General features: G+C 38.4%; 1 long non-coding RNA gene across 1 annotated transcript; it reads left to right on the forward strand.

Moving 5' to 3' along the window:
- The first annotated feature begins 242 nt into the window (after positions 1-242).
- On the forward strand, positions 243-9,751 carry LOC131425025 (uncharacterized). Its single transcript, XR_009228815.1, has 3 exons — positions 243-338; positions 7,712-7,863; positions 9,455-9,751. It is a non-coding gene; the product is annotated as an uncharacterized LOC131425025 (long non-coding RNA).
- Positions 9,752-10,423: the final 672 nt, after the last annotated feature.

A 10,423-nucleotide genomic window follows, 5' to 3' on the forward strand; every position in this document is an offset into this window, starting at 1 on the left:
GATCACTTGCCTTACATGCCACAGGCAGTAGTTACGTAGAATTACAATTCTTCCAACCAGGTGGTGCTATATGTTTTTAAAATCCAAAGCAAACATCATAGCGTGGTGCACTGCCAGTGGGCTTCTCTTTGTTGGCAACATAAAAAGAAGTCCGTTTCTCTCCAAGGGTAGCAGCCTCTTTCCCTTTCTTCAGCACAGGACACACGCCAATCAAAAGTCAGCAGTACTATTTATGGAAATCGTTTGTGATTGCACTTGGACCTCAGGCAGTCAGTGTTGCCTGGCTCCATTCACCATCTCCAGGATCCTGTCAGCCAGGAGCACTCACATCAGATGCAGTAAGACTCTGTTTTTTATTGTCCTAATGCTATCTTATCACTATTGCTGTAATAAAGAGTTTTATTTCAGAACCAAATAATTATTTGTTAGGAGATGTTGAAGCTAGAAAACTGGTTTGCACCTCAAGGAGCAGAGAGAAGGCAAAAAAAAAAAAAAAATCTGATCTCTTGCTGCACCATTGATTCCTGGAGGTAGAAAAGAGACCAGATAAGAATTAAAACGCCTTCCATCCAGAGAGTTGTTCAAATGGGTTTTGATTAAGCACAAAATCTTTTCAGACAGGTTGCTAAAATAATAGTCCAATTTTTTAGGTCAAGAAAGAAGTTAGATAAATTGAAACCTAAGACCAAATATTTAAATGAAGAGGCCTATATTTGTAATATTTGTATCTGCTCTGAATTCAGAAAGAAAGAGAAGAAAAGTCACCATGACTACTCACATTTTTAATTTGCTGGATTTTTCTACTTGAGTTCAATCATTCATCATTCAACCAGTAATTTTTTAGTTGTCCTGTATGTACCAGACTCTCTGGTTGTATTAGGGAGTTCCTAACCCTCTGAAGAAGAAGACAGGTCATCCAAACACAGCACAATGAATATTTTGATGGAGGTTTAATTAGGATTTTACTGAATCCCACAGAAGGGATACCTAACCCTGGCAAGGAAGTAGAAGCAGAAAAGGTTTTCTTAGGGCTCCTGAATTGAATCTTGAAAGACATGCAGAAATTTACTAGCAAAGATTGAAGGTAAGGTGCAGAAAACAGCACAGAGAACAGAGAATACAGTACTGGAACGTTTTTCAAATATTTCAGGATAACCACAAAGCAACATGCAGTACCCTAGCTATTCTGCAATTCTGTTGTTCACATTTTAAAATGGCTTTTCTGTCCCTCCTGAACCTAAGCCTTCCATTCTTTTTGAATTTACACCTAGTCTCAAGCTTTGGGTTTCCCTTTAATTTTTCCTTTTGCCTCATCTTCCCATTCAGTCAGTAAATTCTACCTCTTCCAATAGTGGAGTTTGTTGTTTGGTTTTGGTTTCTTTTGTTTGTTTGTACATACCATGGATTGAACCCAGGGGAATATAACCATAAAGCCACATCCACAGCCCTTTTTTAAAACATTTTGTTTTGAGACAAGGTCTTGCTAATCTACTTAGAGCCTCACTAAGTTGTTGAGCTGGCTTTGGACTTACAATCCTCCTGCCTTAGCCTCCCCGGCTGCTGGGATCACAGGCATGCACCACCACACCTGGCAACCATGTGTTTTTAATTTCCTCCTTTATCCAATTGCCAATACATTGACCCAAGCCCTTTTTACTTTATTCCTAAACTATGGCAAAGTTGGCTGTCTTTTCTGTGTTCCACCAACTCCTTTTGCTATCTTTAGATTTTTTTTTTTTTTGGGGGGGGGGCGGGGACTAGAATTTTTTTCAGGCTTTTTTCTTTCTTTTTAATTTTAATTTTTAGTTATACATGACAGTAGAATATAATTTAATATACTTATTCATACATGGAATATATTTTATTCACTTAGGACCCCACTTTTGTGGATGTACATGATGGTGGGATTCACTGTGATGTACTCATACGTATACACAGGAAGTTATGTCAGATTCATTCCACTGTGTTTCCTATTCCCATCCCCTCTCCCTTCCCTTCATTCCCCTTTGTCTAATACAGTGAACTTCTATTCTTCCACCCCACCTTATTGTGTGTTAGCATCTGCATATCAGAGAGAACATCCGGCCTTAGGTTTCTTGGGATTGGTTTATTTCACTTAGCATGATAATCTACATATTCATCCATTTACTGGCAAATGCCATAGTTTCATTCTTCTCAATGGTTAATATTCCATTGTGCATATGCACCATATTTTCTTTATCCTTTCATCTGTTGAGGGAACCCACATTGGTTCCCCAGCTTAGCTATTGTGAATTGAGCTGCTAGTAACATTGATGTGGCTGCATTACTATAGTATGCTGATTTTAAGTCCTTTGGATATATACCAAGGAGTAGGATAACTGGGTCAAACGGTGGTGAACTTGATGATGAGTTTCTTAAACTCCATCTGTTCATCTGCAGCATAAAACCCATCATTCTGGCAAAGCGGGCAAATGAATATTAATCTGGCCCACTCAGCTTGTATAATCATAGCTCTCGTTATGATCTACGTGACCCCCCTTAGTTGAGCATCCCAGCTCATTCGTTCTGTTTGCCCACCCCACTATCTTAGTAGCTACCATAAACCATGTTTAAAGCTCAACAACTGAATCTTCCATATACATAAACAGCCTCACTCATCCTCGTGTGTAGCCTAACCAAATCAAACCAGGTTACTTCTCCAGTCTAACAGTGGCTATGATTTGATGATTTAAAATAGTTTTAGTAGCTGGGCATGGTGGCACATGCCTGTAATCCCAGAATCTCTGAAGGCTGAGGCAGGAGGATCACAAGTTCAAAGCCAGCCTCAGCAACTTAAGGAGGCTCTAAGCAGCTTAGCAAGACACTGTCTCAAAATAAAAAGAATTGTAAAAGGGATGGAGGATATGGCTCAGTGGTTAAACACCCCTGGGTTTAATCACCAGTACCATAAACAAACAAACAAACAAACAAATAGTTAGTGAAGACAGGAAAAGAAATGCTTATTTAGAACCTGCATTTATACCAAATCACTTAAAGATCAATGAGCTGAGTGTTTTTTGGCCAACAAGGAAATTGAGGTTAAAAGAGGCCAAGATCACACAGCTAATATATATGAACCCAAGTCAAGATTACTCCAAAGCCTTTGATCTTTTACATACATCATGACCTGCCATTTCTAAATTAATTTTCCTTGTGGTCATCATGATCATTGTTACCAACAATCTATCATTTACTGTGTAGCAAACTGTGTACTAATATTTTAGATGATCTAAGAACTGTCCAATACAAGTTATAGAAGAGACCTTCCAGAGAATTAAGAAATGGTAATATTCAAACAGATAATAACTCAGAATATTCTAGAATTATTGATACACGTGAACCCTCAAATACAGGAAGCATCACGAGTCTAAGGAGACTATAAAAATAAATTCACCTGCCAAATTAAAGTGAAAACATAAGACAAAATGTTTAATTTCTCTTTATGTATCTTAGCCTCCATGTTTTCTCTTTTCAAATCCATGGACCCCTGAAAGTGACAGTATTAGTCATTTATGGATAGCTGGGAATTGATTAGCTGGTTTATTTCTGCCTAGAACATCTGGAAGAGAATATTCTAGAGTTTTACTGGAAGGAGAATCACGTTGGAGCATTGACTCAGAAAGACAGCTTCAGAGCATTTGGAAGTAAGGACTTCCAGATATAAAAGAACAGACAGAGTGAGGGTTCCTGTCACTGAAAAAGGAAAAGGGAAACTCAGAGGACAGAGATAAACACGGTCAGACATAGGGTAACATATTATCTTGCCTTAAATTTGACTTCAGGCCAATCTTCCCTGGTGGTAAATAGAAATTTTTAGAAAATTATCTTATATTCCACTTACTTCTAAAGGTCCCTACAACAAATTGGGCTTATCCTGTCACAAATGACAACTGGAAAAATCATAAAGCAATAATATTACATAATAGGGAAGGCACCAGAGAGCTGAGTTTCAACCCTACTTCCAAAGTGCTCTGACTGTGTAATCTTGGAAATAGCTCCAGCCTCAGCAACACTTGTAAAAACATGTAAAGTATATTCTGTTATATGATATAGAAGTGAAGTGTCCTCTAGGTCCTGCGTAATTAAGTACAGTAATGAGCCTTCTAAGCAAAACCTTAGTCTTATGGGGCAACCCTCTGAAAGTATTTAAACAGAAATTTCCATCCTCGGAAGCGAACAACTATCAAGCTCATAACCTAGAACCCAAAGGAGACTCCAGAGTTACCAAGTCACCCCTGAGATGGGTGACAGCACCATTCTCAGCTTGAATGATCCAACCCAAATGCATTACTATTCACAGGTGGACCACATTTGTGCCTCTCTCTCTTTCTCTGCTTCTTTCAAAAAGCACTAGAGCGTATAATTACTTGATTTTCACACAAATGGCCAATTGTCTCAAATAACAGGGAGATGAGGCAAATTTAATTCTGAGAGCACAGTTTTCTATGACTGTCATCAGAAATATATCCATTTGACTGACTTTGATTCTAATGAGCACTTTTTAAAAAGCTAAGGTCATCTGATTTGTTTATTTTAAAAAACTCTCCTTACCGACAAGCCTAGTACTGTATTGTGTCTTAGAGTTGTCCTGAGCTGCAGTGTTGGGACAGAATCAGGCTGGCCACAGTGAGAATGATTCAGGTTAATGGATGGTCTTCCATGTTTCTTTATGACTGAAAGATATCATTGCTTATTCTAAGTCACAAATGAAGTAGACAAGGGCAATATTTAGGAAATGCTTTCACGGCAATCATGTTGAAGGTCTCCAGGCTGTGGATGGTTAATAAATCCGCTGAGCCGACATCTGCATAAGGTAAAATACTGAAAGATGACTCAGCTTCTCTACAGTTCAGATCCTCTAGCTACAGAAATATTCTAATGCCAACACTTAAGCTATTAGAAATAGTGGAATAAATCCTTACTCTAAAAGGAATCTTGGTGACACTGTATATAATTTGTTGACACCAAATAGCATTAGGCCTTCCCTAGGCATTTATTTTTTATTCTCCAGTGTCTCATATTACCCTGGAAGAAAATATTAACAACTGAAAAACCTCATCGTTTCCTGACCTTGAAAAATTCTAGTTATATGGTTTTGTCTTCAAAGATGGGGATTAAAAAGTACTAACTCTGGAGACAGGCACCCCTGGGTTCAAAGCACAGTTCTGCCTCTGTTATTAGCTACATAATATGACAAAAGTTCCTTGATTTCAAGTAAATATGATATCATGTGCATAAAATGGGCCTAATTATGCCATCTCACAGGGTTGTTGGGAGCATAACACTGTGGTTTAGGTCATGGTCTCCGGAGCTGGTCTGTCTCAATTTCAGCCCTGTTTACCACATAGTGATATGTGATGTTAGACAGATTACACAACTTTCATATGCTCCAATGCTGTCATTTTTAAAATAAGCCTCTGAAGATTGACGTATTATTAAGATGAGGAATATAATTAAGTCCATCCAATTTGACAAATAAAATTATAAGACATTCAATTAAATTTGAATTCCAGGAGAGAAAAAGAAGTAACTTAGTCCCATACTAACACTAAAATTATTTGTTTTCATCAGAATTCCGCATTTAACTTGGTATCCTATATTTTACTTATCTACTTTGCACAGTCTCACTACAATGCATATTATTGCATAAGACTTATTTCACTAATATTCACCATAAAATTAACTGGGCCACAAAGAAGATATTCCTTGCTCAGTAAGATATAAAGTTGTATGGAAGAATTGACTTTCTTAAAGAAAACAGATAAACAGAGACTAGATATATGGAAGATATACAAGATAGTTTAGTTTTAACTGCTAATATTGATGGAAACAATGTAAATAGTAATGAGAATGACAATTCCATCTTATACACTTAGGAAAATGTTAGTACATACTGAATAATCAATATATACGAGCTAGTATTTAGATCCACGACTTACCAGACACTAATTGCTCAATAAATAGGAAGCATTGATAGAATTTCACATTTGCTATAGCTCTCTTTTAGTCTTGCTGCCAGGAGCCCCAGAGCTTGATCTAAATATAAGTTTCAAATAAAATTTGTCTCAATAACACTGTCTCTCCATTCGCCTTGGAACAATCAGGCTTCATTCCTACACTTACTTATTCAATGAATGCTAAGTATTCATTAGACTGTTGCCACATGTTGATCACAGCAGCAGTGTCTGAAACCATGGAAAGGCTTATAGTATAGGGTTGGGAGCATTCCCATCAAAAGCAGGAAGTTACCATGGCCACCTCCATCCTCAAAACCATTAAGAAAAAATGAGAAGCTAAAGATAAATTACTCTGTACTCTGCCAAGTACCTGCTACCTATTTAGAAAATAGAATTGCCATTCTTATTAATATTTTCATTATTTTTTGTCAATCTTAGCACATAAAACTAAACCACCTTGACCTGCTCTCATTTTACCTGTGTTTTTTAAGAATACCAATTTTTCCAGGCAGTTCTGTATCTTACTGAGCAAGAAATAACTTCTTTGTGACATACTTACTTTTGTTTAACAAATGTTGGTTAAATAAGTATTACGCAAGGCTATTGTAGGGAGATTCAGACAGTAATCAAAACTCATTTTACATTGCTGAAAATGATTCTGAGTGTCTAAAGAAGCACTGAAAATTATAGTATCTCACAAAACATTTTATTGATGGATGCCATCAGCATACTTTTAACTTCATTGGGTATCCAGAGACTAATTGCATGTTTATTAAGTAAAATGTTTACAAGTTTTGCAAGTTTCTCCTACCATGAAATTACTAAAGTGGGCAGAACACAAGAATTTTATTCCCCATAATCTGTGATCTACATCTGCGCAGAAATTTCCAAACGAATAAGACAGATGAAATACTGTAGAGCAATATTGTCCACAAGTGCAGAGAGTGGGAAATTCTTGAGAAAACTTAAAATTCAGACACTTGTTTATATTTCACATAGTTACGCAGCTGTCATCTCATAGTCACACAGGTAACATTCATTGAAATGTCCATAGGCACACAGCTAATAAGCACCAGAGTCTGGCTTCTGAACTCCAAGAGCAAGCAGATGCCTTTGAGCTTCATGGCTACAGAATCTGTTACCATGGAGTGACAAAGATGAGAATTTCCCATATAGTAGCGCTCTCAGGCCTACTAACCATTTCCACGTTACCACCCTCCTGGAGAACAGAGCTGTTAAAATTGTCATTGGAGTAACTGGTTGAAAACTTTAAGCATTTCTCAGGCAATAGCATCTGGATCTCAACACTGTTGGACTTGGAGTTTTCAGAGTGAGAAAAATGAAGTGCTTTATATACTGGGATGGATGCTGAAACACATTCCAGAAAGTCTGACAACATTGACGAGCTACTCTGGTCAACCAAGGAAAGGCAATAACCTATCTCAAATAAGTTTGAGGAAATGCTTAAACTAGTAGATTTAATACAGAAAAAGTTCAACTTTATTGTGGGCGCAGGACTTTGCTCAAGGGATGATCACCACATCACTGGAGTGTTTCTCCTGCTGGATAGGTTGGCAAGAAAAGCCACTTCTGATACAGGTGACTGGGAACATGGAAAGTGAGGGGCCAGGGTGTTGCTATGCCATCCCAGGGGGGGTCAGAAGGCCAACAAGGGCCCTCCCGTAAGGATCACAGAAGATTGTGGTTCTCTAATCCACTTACGTTGTCCTCAGGTCTTTATTAAAGCATGACTCAACAGAGTGCCCCTCTTGGAGAATAAAATGAATGAAGAGCTATAGCAGCAGGAGAGGGACCTGATGGATGGAGAGCCCCAGCTCAGGAACCTAGAGAGAGAGACAGCATCCAAGACAGGCCTGTGGAACAGGTCAGTGCTTCTAGTAATTTTCAGAAGTATTCAAGACAAGATCAGACCACTTGTGATCTTGCAGAACAAAGGGTCTTGGTATGTGAGAAGACAATGACCTTGTCCTCCACTCTTCCATCCTTACCCCACAAGAACAGGAGACTCTGGGGAATGCCTGGGCAGTCTCTGATCTATCTCCCAAAACCATTTCACCAAGAAAACATTTACGTTAAAATAAGATCCTTATAAATTTCACCTTCTCTCTATTCCGCTCACAAACTTAATCACTCCTGCTGTTTCTAAATTGCCACTTTTGTTCAGTTACACGGTCAGAGATGACTTCACTCTGCTTTGCCTTCATTTATTCTGATCTGATTGTTGGGATTGTTTCCAATCAATGTGCTCCATGTTTTGTTTTGTCCTTTTTTCTTTTTCCAGTCGGGAGGGCAGTAGGAAAAAACAGGAAGGAGCAGGTGCTTGAGGAGAAGTCCCGAATGTATTCAAACTGAAACTAAAATCAAGTAAAATATGCACTCCCAGATTTTTGCATTTTTAATACTTCCATTCAAGAGAAGAGTGATGTTTTTGTTATGCCATTTGCTTGGGCTCCTTTTACTACTTGTCTTGCATAACAAGTTGTCTCCTTCCTTCTTCTTCTCATCCCACAGAAGTCCTACAGTCTGTTTAGTGGTCCTCCAGGATCCTGTATAATACACCATGTTGCCTTCCCCGCCAGCCTCTGTGTAATCATCGCTAGATTAATTGCCCAGGCTACAGATGTTTCACTAATTATCTTTTCATCATAGCGATATGCAATCCCACTTGTGTCCCTCCAAACCCTCACTCATTATAATAATAAACGTCCCATTCCTTTTCTACAGTATCTCCATTCTGCAGGACTCAGAGTGCTCAAGAAAAACAGGAATTGTTTCCTACCTATCTCCCCTGGAAGTAGTTAGACATTCCCAATGCTAACCAATGCTTTGCAATTTTAAAGAGTTGAAGAGCCAGAAGTGAGAAGAACTTAATTTGCTCAAAACCTCAAGAGACTACTATGTTAGCAAGAGTAACCAATTGCCCAGAGATTGGCTTTACTTATCTCAGGGACACTGACAGTAAGCACCATTTGGATGTTGTTTCAAGGGCCTCCAAGGCACAAGTTGCTTTGTGTAAAACATCCTACAAGACATATAACTTTTAAATAAACTCCTCCCCCACCCCCACCACTTACAGATGGATTGTACATGATTAATCTTGTACAATTTTGTACAAGATTAATCTTGATTAATCTTGTAGATAACCGGATGTGGCTAGGCTGTCCACAAAAGGATGAAATGAGTCAGGGGGATCATATGACATTAAATGGATAGCTTCCTCGTTCCTTCTTATGTCTCCCATTTATAAAAGAGTTTTCTTACTTGTTCTTTCTGCATCACGAAGTATCATGAGGTTTCCACATTAGAGCTCAACTCTGACTCACTTCCTCACTGGGTCTCAGATACTCCGTGCTCTCTTCCTGCCTTTTCACATTCTGCTCCATTTGTCCTTACCACCCTAGAGGCCTGCACATCCTTCCGTGATGATTATAAATCATCACCGGTCTTTTCCTCAGCTTCCATTGTGCAGGGATCCAGGAACATAAAAACTGGAACAGTCCCTGCCCTCGAGGAGCCTGTGATGTACGTAGTTCGGGAAAGAAGACAGGTAAGAAGGTAGCATTATCAAATATGCAATCAGAATATAAGCACTGCAGTCCTCATTCTTGGTGTCGTGAAACTAATAGACAAACTGTGACTCCGATTTTTATGTCATCCCTTGAGAAATTACCTAATCCCAAAGTGTTTGTAGGATGAGAAACTCCTTGAAGTGTACTTTCCAACATACTTTGTTATTTACTTATTTGTGTTTCTTCCTGCCTGTTTGCTCCCAAAAGCATGCAAATTCTGTGAAGACAGGGAATTTTGTGGTTCACGGGGGGATGTCAGGAATGGTACTGGTACCTCGTTCATGGTAGATAACTATTGGCTGAATGAATAAATGCCTTACCTTTTATATTTAATATATTCTGTCTCAGTAAAACTGTACCTCAGAATTCACCACAGAAAATTCCCTCCAACCCCAGTCTTCAGAAGCCTCTCTGTACTGCATCACTGTGATAAATCTCTTTTATCCTCTCCTCTAGGTGATGGAGAGCTGCAGGGAAGACTTCTGCAGCTCTTCCAGAATTGCTGCTTCCAAACACTTGATTGATACCTGTGGAACAGAGCAGATGATATCATTATAATTTCTTGATGTGTTTACTTTCGTGTCAACTTCCCTGCTAGAATGTCAGAAGTCTCCGATACCTTCTAATATCCAAACTTTGCTTTTTGAAAACTAAAATTTCTTTTTTATTTATTTATTTATTTATTTATTTATTTGTTGTTCAAAACATTATAAAGCTCTTGACATATCATATTTCATACATTAGATTCAAGTTGGTTATGAACTCCCAATTTTACCCCAAATACAGATTGCAGAATCACATCGGTTACACATCCACATTTTTACATAATGCCCTATTAGTAACTGTTGTATTCTG

Source organism: Marmota monax, unplaced genomic scaffold (genome assembly GCF_021218885.2).
Source record: "Marmota monax isolate L192 unplaced genomic scaffold, Marmota_monax_Labrador192_F-V1.1 WCK01_AAM20220418_F8-fsc00074, whole genome shotgun sequence".
Taxonomy (NCBI): Eukaryota; Metazoa; Chordata; class Mammalia; order Rodentia; family Sciuridae; genus Marmota; species Marmota monax.